Source organism: Crocodylus siamensis, chromosome 1 (assembly GCF_052110815.1).
Source record: "Crocodylus siamensis isolate JL-2025a chromosome 1, ASM5211081v1, whole genome shotgun sequence".
NCBI lineage: Eukaryota > Metazoa > Chordata > Crocodylia > Crocodylidae > Crocodylus > Crocodylus siamensis.
The window spans coordinates 1,471,635-1,489,557 of NC_143395.1; the positions used below are offsets into that span (position 1 = coordinate 1,471,635).

The window sequence follows — 17,923 nt, forward strand, 5'->3', positions numbered from 1 at the left end:
TGCAGGGAAATGAGGAGAACTGGACTTTGTGTAGCCAAGATATTTTACATCTCAAAGATCAGGTTGATAGGGCTTGAGATTTCCCAGAACTTTGTATGCACCCCAAGCATCTTCATTTGAAAGCAGTTTTTTCCCCCTCCTGTCCACCGGCTGTTTGTAACTACAGCCATTGAGGCCCTGGAAAGTTTGGCCTTTGGTGACAGTCTCAGTGGTCGAAAAGGGGAGCGGAGGGTCTGGGCAGCCTCCATTCCTCTATAATCCAGCCTAGGCATATGCATTGGAGATCCTGGTGACCTCTCGCACATATACCATGATCTAGAAGGATCGACGATTGCCTACTACCCCTTCCCGTGCACTGGGGGGATCTGCTGTTCCCATCTGTTTTAGTTGATACTCATGAGAGTTTATCTTTATCGTGTCAGTGGTGCCTCAGCTGCTAAATAAATACTTTTATATGGGTCTAAATACATTTAGTCATAAAAGATGCAGGATGGATATGAGATGACAAGTCATCTGTGCTCCTTTTGTTGTTTTTCATTATTTTTCCCCTTCTTTAAAGACCAAACCACCTAACACTGGCTTCTCTTTGTGTGGACTTCTGTTTTGCATTTCTACACATCCATCATAGCATGAAGCTTCTCACAAAGGGCAGGAAGAAAAAGGCTGGCGCGGAGCTGACCGGTTTCACTCGCCTGAATAGAGGCAACAGCCCCCTGCTTTGGATAGGATCATTTAAAAGGCCGTGTGTGTACGCAATGTGTCACGAAAAAGGCTGTTCATCCTGCTAGCTGGACTCAACCTCAGACCTTCCTCAGCCCAGAGTCATCGGGAAGCAATGCTGGACTACTTCCACCAGGAAAAATTCAGTCTACTACAAGGCATTTTTCCTTGTGGATCTTTTTGAACTTTAAATATCATTGTCTATATTTGAAGATTATTAATTTGCTGCGGCAGCTGTATCACGGGAAAGCCTTTTCTCCTTTCCTTTGCTTTTAATAACTTGCTTGAAATCAGTAAGTGGAGATATAATCTAGCATTGTAGCTCGTTATGTAGCGGGGATAGTGGGTGTCTGCAGGGCTCAGATAGTGCAGCATGATCTCTCTGGGCAGAAACCAGCTGATGGGTGGGTTGGGTTTGCGTTTCTATTAGAACGCAGCTTTATTATAGAAGTCCACTAAAATATATTTATATTTCTGTATACTGCATTTGGTCCACCCTCTCCTCCCCACCCCCCAATCACCCCAACAAAGTGCAGTGTGTGTATTAAGTGGGAAAGCTGATTTTTCTGGCTGGGATAAAAGCACCCTGATTTGATGGGAAAGCATGTATTCCATTCCTGTTAAGGTGGCTGAGGAAGACAGTTGCCTTAATGGCTAATTTGCTCTTTACTCCAAAGGTATTCATGTTCATGTCTCCTTTTTAATGGGCTTGATGTTCCACTAACCAAGCTAACATGTCTTAAGGTAATGTTGCTGCTTGCTAGCTGCTCCTGGCCTCTCTTCTCCTATTTCACAGCCTGGGAGACCCTCTTTCTAGCTTTTTTTCAAAATTATAGATCCATGCATGGAGACCAGGCTTCAGCAGCTCAAGAAGAGCGAGACATAACTCTGTGCAGCCATAACTTTTGGAAACCTATTTTTTTTCCCCTTCATTCTGCCTTCCAAAAACAAGGTACACCTTGCAGCTTGGGGCATGTTGTGTGCTAGAAAATATGGTGCTAGTGCTAATTAAAGGGGTCGGGAGGCGTGGAGAAAGGGGAGCCCCTTCTCGGTTAGGAGGGAAGAACGAAAGCCTACATTTTTGGTACATCAAGCACAAGGTGCACATGCAATTGTTTTACTATCGAGCCTGTCAAAACAACTGTAAAAAGAGGTGTTGACTGAGTTTCAGAGACACCTGTCAGCCCACAAAGTTTCTGCTGGAACAAAGTAAGCTGGGTTAATTTAACAGCCTCTTGCAATGTGCAGCAGAGCCCTGCTCAGCTGACGGCGAGATTAAAGAGGGGTTTATTTACAGATGGCGCATTTACTCCTACATTTCGGAGAGTTGTAAGAAATGATGAAGGTGTAGTTGTCAGAAGAAGCGAACCATGTGCTGTACTTAGCAATGCATTGTCTCTGCTTTTTTTCCTTTTGCCTGTCCACCCACTCACTAATCCCCCCCAAATCCAGCCATTCACGCTGCCACCTCCCAGTCGTTAGGGTAATTGGCAAAGTCGTGGCCCGTGGATATTCCTGGGCATGGACGGCATTATATCAAGAATTTCAGGCATGTCAGTCGGGCTTACGTAGCTGTATTAGTTAATTAGCTGTATCCCTACAGGAGTCTTTCTCTTGGGAGAGATGGCTGGGCTTTTTAGCTGGTTGGTGTAGCTAGAGCAGACCTTGTCCGACGCTTTCTCCCAAACTGAAGCTAGGAGCATTAATGTCAAAGACTTCAGACCTTTTGTTTTAATAATTAGCTTCTCTGTATGCCGGCTGCGAACCACAGATTCATCCATTGGAGCAAGACTGGGTGCATGTGGAGACCTGCTCTGAATTCCCACTGGCTTTAAAATTGCCTGACATGAATTCTCACCTGGGGGATAGCTCTTCTTCCATGCATCAGTGAGTCGCTTGAGACCCTCTCTACAGATCCTCTACCACCCAACAGGTCTTCATCTCAGGAAGAATTCGGGTCGTGAATATGCAGAAGTGCCTTTGGCTCCAGGCAGGTCACACTGGGGTCTTTGCCCTTGCTTTTGGGTTTTGTTTTTACAAGGAAGGTATCCTTGGTTGATTTAACAATCAAGCCCTATGCCACAGAAATCACCCTCCCTTTTCTGTACCCTCATAGCAGGGCTGAGAAGCCCTTCCTGACTTCACAAGCTCCTGATATGGGAAAGCTTGAGAACTGCTGCCTTGTGCATTGGATGACCATATGTCCCAGTTTGGCTAGGGCAGTCCAGGATTTCGTAGGCTGTCCCGGTGGCTTGCTGGGAATTGAAGCAAAAGTCTTGGATGGGTGCTACTCCGACTGCATGCGTCTCAGAGCAGGTCAGAGGCAGGGGTGGGTTGGGCTGAGCACTGCTTCTCCTACCTGGGGCTGGGCAGGGGCCGGGGCTTGGGCCCCTGCACCGGAGGAGCTGGGATGTTGGAGGGGATTGGGATGGGAAACGCGGAGGCCCAGGGCCGGGCTCCATCCCCTACGTGCAGAGGATTGACCCAGCTGGGAGTGGTGCCCTGGTCCATCGTTGGGGCTCCTGGGAGCCTTGGGGTTGTGGGGGGAGGGTGTACACCTGTCTCCTGTCCCAGATTTCCCTAAAATTATTATGACCACCCCACTTACAGCAAAGGTGACGCAGGGTGTTGAATCCCAAGTTATTGCCCAGGCTTTTATACCTGTTGGAAGTGAGCAATCAATGCTAGCAAGTCCTACCCGTCTGTCTCCTACCTCCCAGACGTGGGTCTGGGCTCTAAAATATATGTCCGGCATCCCCTGTTGTGAATGTTCAGTACTATTCGGAAATCTCTTCATTTTGCCTTTTTATTTTAATTTGCATTTAGATTGGCTGCTGGGAGGGAGAAGGATTTGGCAAGGGGGAGCCGGAGCCGGGTGGTTCACGTCTCGTTCGGATCTATCAGAAGCGACAGCATTTACATAAAAGCCATTAGCTCTGTTATTGATAAACATGAAAGGCATCCATTTCGCTTCATTTTTCCAATGAGGAGTCCGTAATACAAACATGCAGTAATCCCACAGCAGTAAAATTTGCCCTCGATCTCCTGGTGGTGTAGGCACGCGTTGTGACTGGACCGATACGGGGCTGGGGGAGGCTGTGCATGTTTGGGGAGGGATGGTGGAGCCTGTCCCTATTATAACTTGCTGAAATAGGCAGTTGTCTTGCCACATGACAGGGAGTTATTTAATGCTCTGCTGATGAGGTGTCTCTATTAATTGAACGGGGATTTAATGTCTCCTTGAAGCCTAATTGATCTGTGTGGGGTATGCATTAGCATGTAAGTCTAGTAATGACTTGCTCTCTCTGCAGCCGCACCGTCCTATGGGTAGTTTTACCAAAAAGAGATGAGAAAAGGCTCGTGTCTCCTTTATGAGTAGTGGGTGGGAGAGGGAAGCTGCCTCATACACACTGAATAGGGAGGACCAGTTGGGCCGTGATCCGTTTTCATACCAGGGTTTTCGGCTGAGAGGGGCCAATGCAGGATACTTTCATTTCGCAGCTACCTCAATAAGGCGCTTCACTGACTCCACTCTGTAAGAACACAGCAAGTGCCACGCTGCTTCAGACCCGTGGTCCGTCCAGCCCAGGGTCCGTATCGGGACTTTGTGGGTCAGTCTGTCCTGGTCCTGGCTCGACTGTCCATCTGCCAGGCCAGGAAGGAGGTGCTGGCCAGTGGGAATCCCAGGCAGCAGTGGAGCTGTTTTCCTTTCTCTTGCTCGCACGCGTCTTCAGTGGGTGGCCTCCACTTGTTCCTTAGATGCATTGGCAGTGGGTGCTGGCCGTAATTCCTCCTGCACTCCTGTTCCCATGTCCTCGTGACTTGTCCCAAGGAATCAGTTGCACATTTAGTGGCCTTTGCGGGGTGACTTGTAGATCCTGGTGGGCCTTGGCTCACTGCTGTGTAATAAAAGGCCTGTCCCCGGTGTAGGGAGTAGATGCTTTATGGGGAAGAGGATGGAGTGTAGTCCATCCTCTCATGCCATCCCAGGCACTGACCATCATTGGTTTAGGGATGTCAAAATATGCAGAGGATTTGACCAATGTCCTGCACATATCTGGAAGCCTAACGTGCCTTTGCAATCGTATTGCACAGTGCATGACTGCAGGTGCTGTCCTCAGCCAGCCAAGCATCTAATTATCTTCCAGCATCCTCTCTCTGATCTCAAGATCCCCTCAACACCAAGTTCCCCAAGCAATTTCAAGCCGAATGCAAGTCTTCCCTTGTAGAGCTAGGCATTTAGCTGCGACAGCCCCTGTTCCTGCGTTCGGTGACAGGGAAGGGCGCCCAGCTGCCCTTTGTAACATCTTCTGCTGTCTTATGTCGTCTTATTAGGATTTTCTTTTTACTAGGTTCACTGCAAATCAGGAAGGGTCCAGGTCCTGGCAGGAAGATCTTAAATCTCTTTATGAACGATGGTAACGTGTCATAAGGGTTGGACTTCACAAAGCAGGTGGTGTTGGCCTAACGTTGACTTTGAAAAGTGTTGGTTTGGCACCATTCTCAGCAAGAGGGTGATGGAGGGCCAGATCCTATCAGACTGAGCACACATACGTGTGGGAATGGGCTGGCTATCTGGCAGGGTGGGGAGGAAGATACGGGGATTATTTGAACTGGGAGTTGTGCTGGGGTGGGCAGGTGGATGATGAGATGCATGGGCTCGCCCCCACCTGGCACAGGGGGGCCAAGAGAAGAGCTCTGTTTGCAAGCTTTTGTCTCCCAGTGGCAAGGACAACAGAGGGCGGCTCCTTTTTAAAGGGAAAAAACTGGAATGTTTCATGGGGAAAAAAATGCTGTTTTTATTGGCTGACATTAAAGAGTCTTGCCTGTGTTTCAGTGGCTAGTATTAATGAGCACGCGCTTTGTAATGTGCTTAGACTATTCCAAAGCCCATTGCTTTCATAATGCGAGGGGTTTTTAACTGCCGAACGTAGGTTGTTTGGAGCATCCAGGACCATCCGGAGAGGGGCATAACGGGACTGAAACTTTGCTTTCGGTACCCAGAGAACCGGGCTTAGTATGGAAATGTAGGCGCTAATGCAGCGGGGGAGCTGCAACAACAGTGACCACTGCACAGCTCCGTCTATTGTAATTACCCAGCAGGCAGCTCCCCTTGGGATAACATGGGATGATGAATGTTAAAACAGGGAGAGATCATTAACGAATGGCTGAAGGGCAAAGTCCTGCCATTTAAAGCCTGAGCCTGCCAGCAGGCCGGTGGAGCATGCCCTACGATAAGTGCGGAGGTTTTGCATAGAAAGGGAAAAATTAAAATCAAGAAGCCGACATTTTATTTTTCAGGAAAAGGTCTGTTGGCATGTTGATTTGCGCACACATAACAAGACGGGGCAGACCGGCTCTGCTCTTCTGTCCCTTCCCCTGCCCTGCGTCTGACTTAGTTTAGATGATACAAGCCGTTTTGGACCCAGGACAGCTTGACTCTGCATCGACAGCTTGTGGCATCGTCTTCTTTGCTGTTGCTTAAGCACTGCTGCAGCGCACATGCTAAATAATGGAAAGGACCGGGAAAAGGGGTCACAGGGAGAACAAAAAGTGCAGGTATTGACCACCAGTAACTTCCTCTGTGTACCATCTTGGTCCATGCCTAATCGACAGGTCGAACCCATCTCTGCTGACCTGCGTGACCACAGCAAGCCAATACAATTGGATTCTGTCCCTCCTTGTGCTTCCTCGTTGGAAGCACTGACATCGGCACAGCCCACGGGAAGCCATGGGGCTACACGGGTCTCCCCGAGGACATAATTTTGCTGGCACAACACTTGCCGCTGCTGGTGACGTGTGAAGCCAGGCTGAGTCTGTAGAGTTGGGGTAGTTTGAAAAATAAGCACAGGACCCCCAAAAGGCACGTTAGAGTCGTTTTTGGAGTGAAACAGTTGAACTAAAGCCTGAATGTTGCAGCAAAAGTTGTGAAAGAGGATGGTGAAGCAGGTGTTGGAGCAAGCCTGTCTGTGTTGGCTAGTGAGCAGGATGAAGGTAGCTCGCTCCAGGTTCCCTTGTTGTGGTATCAACGTGCCAAGATGGCTGGATGGGGATGAGCTTGTGCTTTTGGGGCAGCTGTTCCTACTGTCTGAGCCCCTGGGGGGGCTGCCGCTGGGCTGGCAGTGGCTCAAGCACCTAGTTTCATAGTTTATAGTTTCATAGTAGCTAGAGTCGGAAGGGACCTAGGAAGATCATCTATTCCAACCCCCTGCCTTGGCAGGAAAGAGCACCGGGGTCAGATGACCCCGGCAAGGTGCTCATCTAACTTCCTTTTAAAAATCCCCAGGCTAGCAGCCTGCACCACTTCCCCTGGAAGCCGGTTCCAGGCCCTAGCCGCCCTGACTGTGAAGTAGCGCCTCCTAATATCTAATCTAAACCTACCCTCCGCCAGCTTGTGACCGTTATTCCTGGTCACTCCTGGCAGCGCACGGGGGAACAGGGACTCCCCCAATACCTGCTGATCCCCCCTGACCAGTTTGTAGCAGGCCACAAGGTCCCCCCTTAACCTTCTCTTGTGGAGGCTAAACAGGTTCAGGTCCCGTAGCCTCTCCCGGGGCCCGAGGGGGCCCAGCAGGGAGGTGGCTGAACTGGTCCCTACTTAGGAAGACAGAGGCAAAGAAATCGTTAAATATGTTAGCTTTGTCATCTGGCATGATGACTAAGTTGCCCATCGTGTCCTGCAGGGGCCCCACATTACCCGGGACCCTCTTTTTACCCCCTATGTATTTGAAGAAGGACTTCTTATTGTCCTTAATCCGGGAAGCTAGTCCTATCTCCATCTCTGCCCTGGCCTTCCTGACTGCCCCCCTACATCCTCGGGCGACTGTAACATAGTCCTTCTTGGTGAAGACCCCATCCCTCCATTGGGTGTATGCCTCCCTTTTAGCAAGGAGACATTCCCGGATGCTCCTAGTGAGCCATGGGGGTTTATGTGCCCTTCTGCTCCCTTTGACCCTTGTTGGGATTACCTCCCTTTGGGCATGGAGGATCGTCTCCTTAAGGAGCAACCACTCACCTTGGACATCTGGCTCCCTTCCCCTCTGGCTCCCTTCCCCAACGATCCTCCTTAGCTTGTTGAAGTCAGCCCTCCTAAAGTCTAGGGCTGTTGCCTTGCTGCAGCCCTTTGCCACCTTACGCTGGATGGTGAATTCCAGCAAGCGATGATCGCTGTCTCCCAGGTGGCCCATCACCCGCAGCCCCCTCACCAGGTCATCACCCGTGGCCAGCACCAGGTCCAACAAGGCGTCTCCCCTGGTGGGGCTGTGCACCTCCTGGGTTAGATGGAGGTCCTGCACTCTGGCTAAGAACCGACCTACTTTGAATGCCTTCAAGATGCATTTGGATGTTTATCTTGCTGGGATCCAATGATCCCTGCTGACTTCCTGGGGGTCCCTTCCAGGCCAAATGTCTATGAAAATTTAGTGCCGTGCCTTAAACCAGGGATCAGCAGCCTATGATGTCCGGGCTGGATCTTGGCTAGGAAGGGTCTGACCCAACCTAGGGCGGTAAAGTGTTGCTGACCTTTGCTTCCCAAAGCTAAATGCTTTCCACGCTGCCCAAATGACGCAGGACTCCTAGAGAGGAGAGAAATGGCCATGGAAATGGCTTCAATGCTGAGGATAGAGGGTGTTTTTGTGGGGGGAGGAGCACTTTATTTTAATGCAGTTGCTTCCATTTGATACAGAGCCCCGTACAGAGTACTGGTGTAGCTTCTCTATCCCCAACTACCATTGCAAGTGCCATTTTTAATCAAGGTTTGAAGGGACTATCAACCTTTTTGGAGCACCTGTCCTCCTCTGGTTTTTAAGGTCACGGTAATTGTGTTGTCACCTTGGTAGCAAAACCAGGAATTTGCTGTATCTCAGGATGTATTTTCCTTTTAAAGAGCCATAAACTTTTGTACTTTATAGCAAAACCTGCCTTTCCAGCCTAGAGTCTCTAGTTGGGAAGCTGTGAATCAACCTAATATGTCCCGGTGCCTTAAATCACCAGGACAGGAGAGTATTGACCAACATGTTCTTAAATATGTTAGGTGCCACGTTGTGATGGGGAGGATATGCCGAGCAGCCATCCATCCAGTGGCTGTTCTGGGAATCTGCTGATGGGGCCGTATCTGCTAAAAGGAGCCATGGAGAAATGAGACGTGTGAGCATCACCGTGCGTTCAGAGGTGATGTGCAATCTAAGGATAGATTAGATAGCACCCTAGAGACGAAGCAGCTGAAAAGGTCAAACCACTGCAGTTTCTGTCAGGGAAATCTGCCGCCTCAGCCTGCTGGCATTTAGAAAGTTTCAATAACTGATGCTTATTTTATTTAGCAAAAAAATAATGTAAATGGCAGTAAAGCCCTGGGAGTTCCAAAAACCTCCTTCAGATCTGCCCGTCATCTGGACTTGCGGCTTTAATGCATGTCTGTGCTGCAGCGTGCATCCAGGTATGAGCACCCAGACTTGCAAAGCCCCCCCTGAGGGTTCGGACCGGCACGTGAATTAGCCCCGTGTAGCCGTGCCTGCGCTGGCACTCCAGTTCTGTGGAGCTAGGATTTTTGTTGGCACCTCCTAGGACTCTTTCCGCCTCACTAATTTAAGGAATCGTTTCCTGGTGCAACCTGGCAGAGCCTGTCCGTCTGTCCGGAGTCCCTGGGTGGAAGTGTGCTTAGGCTGCCAGCGTGTTTAGCTGAAGCCCGTCCAGCTCTGCATGCCGCACGCTTGCGCCCGTTCCAGCTGGTGCCAAGCCATGGATCCGGCCTTGTCCGAGGAGCTCTTCTGCTTGAAGCCCTGCTGCTGTTGAAAGGGATGTAAGCAGAGGGTTGAGGAGAGGGTGCGTGGCATCAGCAGCGAGTCTGGCAGATAAAGCGTGCAAACAAAGAAAGGAACGGCTGTGCGTCTGCCATGCAGGTCTTTTCCAGAGGATCCGTTCTCCTTCCCCTGTGGCAGAATGGGGTATGGGCCCTTAGCTGATGCACCTACACTGATCTGGCTGGTACGACAGCGTGTCTTCAATACAAAACCAGGCTCCTCTTTTGCATTCTGCCTTGCCACTTCCTGTGCGGTTCCCTGAGTCTTCCTGGCCCACCCTGGGCTCTGGTTTTGGCAGCTGGCATTGACACCTGGTTTCTTTTGCTCTGCCACTTCTCAGCCTTTGCAGAAAAGAGGAAGTAGCGTACCTCATTTAGGTTGAACAACTTACTTATTGACCTGGGTCTGGCAGAGATCTGTTGCAGCTCTGATTTTTGCAAATGTTTGACTCTGCATCCTGGACTGTCTCAGCAGAAGCAACAACTTTTTTGGTTTGGCATCAGAGCTTCAACCAGCATTCCCGAGTTGTACATAGACAGATTGGCCTAAATCGCAACAGTTTTTTCCCCAGGAAACCAGCTTGGCTGCCCACGTCCAGCAGAGATGGAAAGATCTGCCAACTCGGTGAAAGAGCGTATCTTTTTCCATGGAGAGGAAGAAGAGAATCTTCTTTCTTTATGTTCTGTAAGGCCAGAAGTCGGTGCTTGGCACTTTAATTTCCTCTCTGCTGTGCTGGGCCCCCAGCAAGGATTTCAGGTCTTAATTCATTTGAAAAATAAATAAAAGTGCAAGGCCTGGTTGGGTTGGGGCAAAGGCCTTGGAGCAGGACATTCACCAGCATTGCTGCTTTTTAACATTATTTCGGTCCCAAAAGAAAAGCTGTTAATCCTCCTGGAGATCGTTGTCTGGAAGAAGGAGCAGCTTTTCTAAGCCAGTGGTGGAAGCTCAGCTGTCAAGGCAAAAAAACAGTAATTGATATTTTGGTTTGTTGTTTTGCTGTTAATTGCTTTAAATAAAGAGCACATGCCAGGCAGCAGAGAGGGCTGGTAAGCTGCAGAGGTGGGTGTGGGAGCAGATTCTCTCCCACTGCCTTAAGCGTCTCCTCCGTGGAAGATTTTGTAAACATAAACCCGCGGGGAGTGGGGCAGGCAGCATATGGGCCAGTGTTAGCAAAATGCAGAGCAGGGATCTGAACGGCAGAGCTGGCTTCCTCACCCCCTGCCTAGACAGAGCAGTGCTTGTCGAGGGCTGGGAAGCCAAGTATTGCTATTGCCAAGGGACTTTTTTGTTTTTAATGCAGCCACTGGGATTTTGGGATTTCTAATCCAGGCTGTGGGGGACAATGCCGTAAATGCTAACAGTGGCGGGACTGTTACAGCCCAGCCTCTGCGACACGGTTAGGAAGGCAGCACTTTCTCATGTGTGCTAAGCCTGTAAGCTCAGCTTTTGATTCCTCCCCAGTAATTGGTTCAGAGGTAGGTAGAAAAAATCCCTGGTTGCATGTTTACATTTTTGGCTTTTCCCTGCTTGAATTCCCTGCAGATCCCGCACGGCTCGGTGAGGGGGCCCAGGGAAACAGCCTGGCGGAAGTAAACTGTCCCGTTGCCCGTGAGTATCACGGATTCACATAAGTTTAGAGCTGGAAGGGACCTCATGAGATCATCCTCTATAGCAATGTGGTCACAACCTGGAGGTCTGTCCCTCGGCTGCTGCAATATCCCAGAGATGGGCAGCAGCCCCTTCCGGCCGTAGTTCTGGCTCCCTTGTCCCTTTCTCTCTGCCAGGGTTGGCAACCTCAAAGAATGGCAGGCCGCTGCCTGCAACCTGTCCGCTGCCCCGACTGTACCCTGCTCTGCGCGGAGGGCTGCTTTGGTGCCAAAAAATGTGTCTCTGTCATTGCCAGATGCCCCCACCTCAATCCCCCTGCTGTGGACTGTAGGTTGAAGACTCCTCCTCTAGGCTGTTGCCTGGGCCCGTCGCTGAACAGTTGTTGGAACAAGGTCCTGGCCATCTCCCGGCCCCCATGCTACCTAATCTGCTCTGGAGCTTGCTGTAGCACCGCGGCCCATCTCTGTGTCCAGTGCCACCCTCTTTCCCCACGTTTGTTTTCAGATTGGGGACCGTCTCTGTTCAGCAGCCAGCCCAGCTCTATTTTGGAGTTCATGGGGAGCATGTGGTCTGATCCCTTGCGATATGGGTAGGTAGGTGGGGGATTGCTAGACTTCTGCCTGTCGCCATCTTTCTGGCATAGACTATCTTTAGATTTTAAATGTACCCTGTGCACTGGATTCCCATTCACTTTGCTCCTATTCGCCAGCCTCTCCACAATGGTACAGTACCAGCATGGCTTTTTGGTGTCTCTTCCAATGTTTCTGTTCTTTTATAGTTGCACCAGCTCTCAAACAGAAAAGGCATCCAGCTAGCAGCATGCAGGGCTGGCATCTTCCAAGGCTGTCTGGCCTCTCAGGGCTGGGCACTGCAGAGATGGAGTGGCCTATGTGGATTGAAGGGTCTGATGCTAACCAGGCATGTGGAAACTGCCAGTGGATAGGAGATGAGTGACTAGGTTGGAAAATACAGGCTCAGGGACTGTGGGATGGTGTTGGAGGTCTATAAAAAGGTGATCCCCCACTCTGTGGGTATGAGTGGCATCCTTGCTCTGCAAATAAAGCAGGCCAAATTCTGCTTGAAAACATAACCAACGCTTTAACTTGTAGTTTCAGCCAGGCAGATAACCCCAGGTTCAAAGCATGTGTGAGTCTGATCATAAGGCGTTTGTATAGGGGGAAAACATGGAAAAGGGGAGAGGCCTAGAGTGGATGAGAACTTCATTGCGGTAGGGAAGCATAGCTGCGAATAGCTGGTCTTTTAGGGGATATCTTCACACCATGGGGACAAGGGAGGAATAAGGGATCTCTCTAGAGGTCTTTCATTTGGAAGCAGGGAAGAAGCAGGTAACAATTTACCTGTGACGCTGACTTGCAGCGGTTAGCAAATGCTCTCTGCATGGTGGCAGCCTCAGTGAGACATCGGGTGGTGAAATTTCCACGTGGATAAAAGGGCATTAACCTTTGTCCACGGCAGTTGCAGCTTCTGGGCTGGAGACTACCATGATCCTAGGGAGGAAAAGACCCTGGCATTTGTGGAGAGCCAAGATCCCTCTTGCTTTTGTGCGCACAAGAGCATTTCCACCAGCGTTGAGCAGAGATGGCACTGAAGTGCTGTGATATGAAAAGGGTTTACTTTGCAGCATTGTTCTGTCATCGCTCAGCAGGATAATTGACTCTTGATTTAGGAAAGGAAGAGCTGAATGTTTGCGTTCTGGGTTATAAAGCCCTATTCAGAAGGCAGGGCCCTTCTCTGCACAGTGACTGCTCTGACAAGAACAGGATGCTCGTGCTCTATTATGCCTGTATCGCTGTAACGTTGCAACAGCTGGTGTTGTGTAAACAGCTTTTCTCCCTCCTCCACACCCTTCCTGCTGCTGTTGCAAAACATAAGAGCCCCCAGTGCATGGGGGGGGAGGGGGGGAAGTCACACAACGGTGTCTGCATCGAAAAGGAGGATTGAAATGCTCGTTCCTGGAAAAGGCTGCATCCTTAAAGCTGAACTTGGCAGATGACTCTGCATCCTCAAGGATGGGGCAGCCTGAACGCATCTTGCCTTGGCTGGCGTACTTCGTTCCCAGACAGCGAGGAGCTCGTCTGTAGCACCCCAACAGTGTGTCCGGGCTGTGATGGGTATCAGTATGGCCCACCCATCTTCTTCTACATCTAAGAGTTAATTCGGGGGCTGGCCCACGGGCCACATGGGGCGTTTTGATGAGTTGTCACGGTCCGGGGCAACAGCCCCTCTCTTTCCCACCAACAACTTGCCAAAACTCCCTATGTAGGATGGGGCTGCAGGTAGGTGGGCAGCGGTGTTTAGGAGCAGGACAGGTGGGCAAGGCTGGGATCACGAGGTTGGGGCTCGGGGCAGTGATAGTGTGGAGCCAGGGCTGCTGTCTGCTGTGTGTGCACCCCTGTCTGGGGGGGGCAGGGGGAAGGAGCTGTTTTTGGGGGTGCATGGGTGCCATGTCTCAGGAGCTGGCAGGGGGTGCATACAGCAAAACTTCATCTGGGTGGTGCGGTCCATGGCTGCCCCCGTGGTGCTCTGCGTGGTGCTGAGCCCTGCCCATTCCTGCCCAGGGCAGCCTGTGCTGTGCCCGTACAACGCCAGGCAGGCAGCCAAGTGGCTCGGGCATCTGGGAGCTGGAGCAGAGCCCCATGCTCTGGGGCAGGAGCCGCTCAGCTGCAGCTTCCCCCCTGCCTGGAGCAGCGCAGTGGGGCAGGAGCAGGCAGAGGGGAGCTGAGCTGCACCCAGGCAGCTGCAGCTGGACCAGGAGCAGCCCTGCTGGAAGTTGTGCATGCTGGCCAGAGCCAGGGTTGCTGGGTATGGGCAGGAGCATAGCACGCCTTGCCCTGGGCAGGGCTTCGGGAGGAACTGCAGGCCAGATCCGGTCAACTAATGGGCATCGCCTGCGGCCCAGATCCAATCAGTTGGTGGACTGGATCTGATTCCCACTCCTGAATTAGCTGGTGAAAATGCTTAGAGGCCAGGCCTGTGGGGCTGCTCCCGATCAGGGGCCCTGTTGTGCTGAGCAGTGCCTATGTATGAAATCCTTATAGAAAGGAGCATGCAGCCATAATAAGGGACAGGCATGACCGCTGGGTTGGGAAGATCATGGTGGAGGAGGGAAGACCATAGTGACCATTGTGAGCGCCGAGCTACATCCATTACTGGCTAGGAGCCATAAGTGCTAAAATGTGGTGGTGGTGGTGGTGGTGGTGGTTACTGCAGAAATCAGAGTAGGCTCTAATGAGCTCTCCTGCGGGCACATTGTGTCCTTGTCGCTGGTTTTGCAGGGAGAAAGCAACAAAACCTATTTGTCAGGAAATTGAGCAGGTGTCTGGGCAGATGAAGAGTAGGTGTGTTTGAGTAGGAAGGTGCTTTTTCTCCCCAGGTGTCTTTCCATAGGAGGAGGAAGAGAGAGACTAAGACTTTGGGCCCATAGCACAGTCCCTGCCTGTCCAAATCTAATCCTACAGAGAATAAGACGAAGCAGCCTCTGAATACAGACCCTATCTGTTCCAGGGTTGGGGACCAGACACAGGGGAAGCCACATCAGTGCAAACAGGCAAAGGTCAACCCAAGCTTTGATTTGTACCAGTTTCAATTGGGGTGGGTGGGAAATGGCATAGGGACAAATCTTCCACTAGTGCACGATCTACATGCCCCTGCGTGCTGAAATGGGGTGGGAATTGGGACCCTCATCAGATATAGTCTTAAATGTATTCAGTCATTAACCAAAATGCCAAAAGCCAATGTCATGTAACATGAAGAGCTCTCTGTAAGGAAGACTCTTAAGATCATGGTATCGCATAGCCAAATCTTGTTTTTTAAGCATTGTATTCTAAGGTGCACATGGTGAACAAGTAGTCTGTCGCTTGCGGGGTACAGGATGTTCAACTCTTGTCTGTGCAGCTGGGTGACCTCAGTTTAGGAGCTTGACCTGCTTTGTATACGAGACGGTCCAGCTAGACCGTGCAGCGAGGGATCTGAACATCCTGTGATGACAAGACCTGAAAAAAGGCTGGGTAATGCAGCGGCCGTCGGTGTTGGCAGGCAAGAGAGAGGATATTGAAATCTCATGAGGATGGAGGTAGGCTGTTTTCAGTGCGGGCGGATGACAGAACAAGGAGCAATGGGCTGACGTTGCAGCAAGGGAAGTTGAGGTTGGAGATTAGGAAAAACTTTCTCAAAAGGAGGGTAGTAAAACACTGGAACAGGCTCCCCAGGGAGGTGGTGGATTCTCCATCCCTGGAGGTGTTGAAGACCTGGCTAGACAAAGCCTTGGCTGGGATGATGTAGCTGGGGCTGGTCCTGCTATAAGCAGGGGGTTGGACTAGATGTGACCCCCTGAGGTCCCTTCAGCCCTCATTGTCTATGATTCTGCAGCCTAACCCAGTCCTACAGGGACAGATTTGAGTTTGTTGGGATCTTTGTCCCATGTAAACATCTGACACCAGTCATTGCTGGAGATGAAACAGCGGTCTTGCTGTGGCGAGGCAGCTCTGTGAGGTTTACCTGGGAGCGGAGGGCGTGATGAACTGCTGAAGCAGACCAGCTCCAGAAGGCACATCGGTTGCATCCCCTCCTGCTGGCACGCGGAGGGGATTCCTGCTGCCGCTCACCTGGGTGTGGAGGAACGCGGGGCGTATCTGAAACAGCGTCCTTTCATTGTTGGTCTGAAATGCCTGTGGGGAGAGATCACAAGGCTGCTCTTGCTGATTGCTCTCCATGCTGGGTTTGAAGTGGAAAAGGTCACCTCCTTTGGGTCTTTAGGGATCTGATTTGATTGTCTGGTAGCTCTTGTGTGATATGTGCACTTGCTAATTAAGCATCTTCTTGCATTCATGTGCATAAGGCTGTCCCAGCAATGCAGCTGGCTGTCGGGGTAGGAGCAGGGCAGAGCCAAGGCCCTTTTGACAATAATCATGTGTTTGCACAAGTTCAGAGCTTTGTGGGGCTTTTGGCCATGCATTCAGCCATAGTTTGGACATGCAAAGGCTTTTGCATAATTATTTTCACAGCATTCCCAAGTGGTAGGTTCTTACTACTTTAACTTTAGGCTTTCCTCTATTTAAAACTGGAAAGGAGCTGAGAAGAGGAGCATTGGAAGGGGTGGCATGGAGCTCTTCCATCCTCGCCCTGGCAGGGGACTCTTTGGCTTAATGAATCATCCGCTTTAGACATCTGTGCTTCGCTAGTCTCTCAGTGTATTTAACAAAAAAAAAAAGTTTAAGTTTATTTAAAAAAATAGAAATGCACTAGAGATGCACTTTCCAAGCCATGATTTGCAAAGAAAATGGGACAAAAGTTGGCTGGCAGTTATTGAACAGCTGGGCTTTGCTTAATAGGCCTAAATTAGAAGGATTATACGTCTGCCTCGAACACAGAATTTACACTCTCCAGAAACTTCTTAAAAGGAAGCTGAGGCTGAATGGAAAAGCTTTTTAAAAATTCTGCTTGATAGCTGCAATCAGCCCGAGTGGAGACAGAAATATCAACATCAAGCGACTTCATTTCTCACCTCCTTGCCAAGCTCTCGGTTCACATTCTGGGTGGGTTTCCCACCGCTCCGGGCCAGTGACACCGCGCGTGCCCGGCGGGGGAAAATGAAATGCAAATCCTTGTTTGCTGTGGGAAGTCCTGCGGGATAGTGGGAAGGGAAGATGTTGCAGGTGTGTTTAGTGCCCTTTGAGTGGGGCTGCTAACTTGGGTTTCCCGCTGGTAATGTTGTCATCTGTCGTAATAGAGTCCCCTTCCTCTAATCGCTCTTGCTCAAAACAGTCCATGTTTGTGACTGTTGAAAGACTCTACTTGTGTTGCCGAAAGGGCTGACACGTGAAGTGGCAAAGAGCAGTATAAATTCCAGTGTGTGAAGTGCCTTCTTCCAAAGCCTTAAAGGGTAACGACCCCTGCATGCTTCGATTTCTGAGCCACAAAACGATCAGCTCCCTAGGAGGCCTCTCCCACCTTTTACATCAACTAAGCCTTTGTCTTAACACACCAGTCATACGCTAGAACTGCACAGGCAGTAAAATCCTACCCCCTCCCATAAACACTTGTCGCTTATTCCGTGCACTATAGACCTGCCTCCACATTCGGGTATAAGGGCTTGTTCGTGCTTGAAAGGTCTTACAAGGCTGTGGGTCCTCCCCCACACCCCACATTGTATAAAGAAAGCCAGAACAGCTTTTCTAAAAACAGGCTGTGCATTGCATTTTTTTGCAAATAACTTTTTTTTTTATTTGTTTTTTTTTTGGCCCTCCCTCCCCCCAAAGTCTAATAAAAGATGCCACCTCTGCCACCAGTTCTGATTTCTAAGAACAACACATCCGTACTTCTCTGTTATCCTTTTAAGCCAGATCCCTTGGGAATCAGGGGGACTCGATTTGTGCTGCTTCAGAGCAAGTGCGCAGTATCCTGGCCAGGCCTGCCGTGGTGCCACGTCCTTCACCAGCCTTTATGCACCCGGGTCTATTCCTTTGTACGTTATAAGATAACAATGCAAGCTCATCGCCAGAACGGGGTATTTCTCTGGAGTGCCACAACACCTTGTTGTCCATTGTGGAAGGCTCACCAGAATTAATGAGGGATAGTCCGGCATGATGTTGGGGGTCTTTAGGATCTCAGACTTGCCCTGTGGTGAGAGATGTGACATTTTTATGATCTTGGTCACACTAAGGATGTACCATTCTGGTTAAGCCATCTAACCTGCTGTTTCCTGGGTTTATTTAGACATCTTCTGGATCCTTGCCTAGGAGAAAGGACCTGCTTAACTGTACCCTGAGCTGCTGCAG

The 17,923-nt window shown here is 50.4% G+C and overlaps 1 protein-coding gene across 5 annotated transcripts in view; it reads left to right on the forward strand.

Moving 5' to 3' along the window:
* EXTL3 (exostosin like glycosyltransferase 3) overlaps nucleotides 1–17,923 on the forward strand; it is a 199,424-nt gene that overhangs the window by 51,833 nt on the left and 129,668 nt on the right. The gene's annotated exons all lie outside the window — the stretch shown is intronic.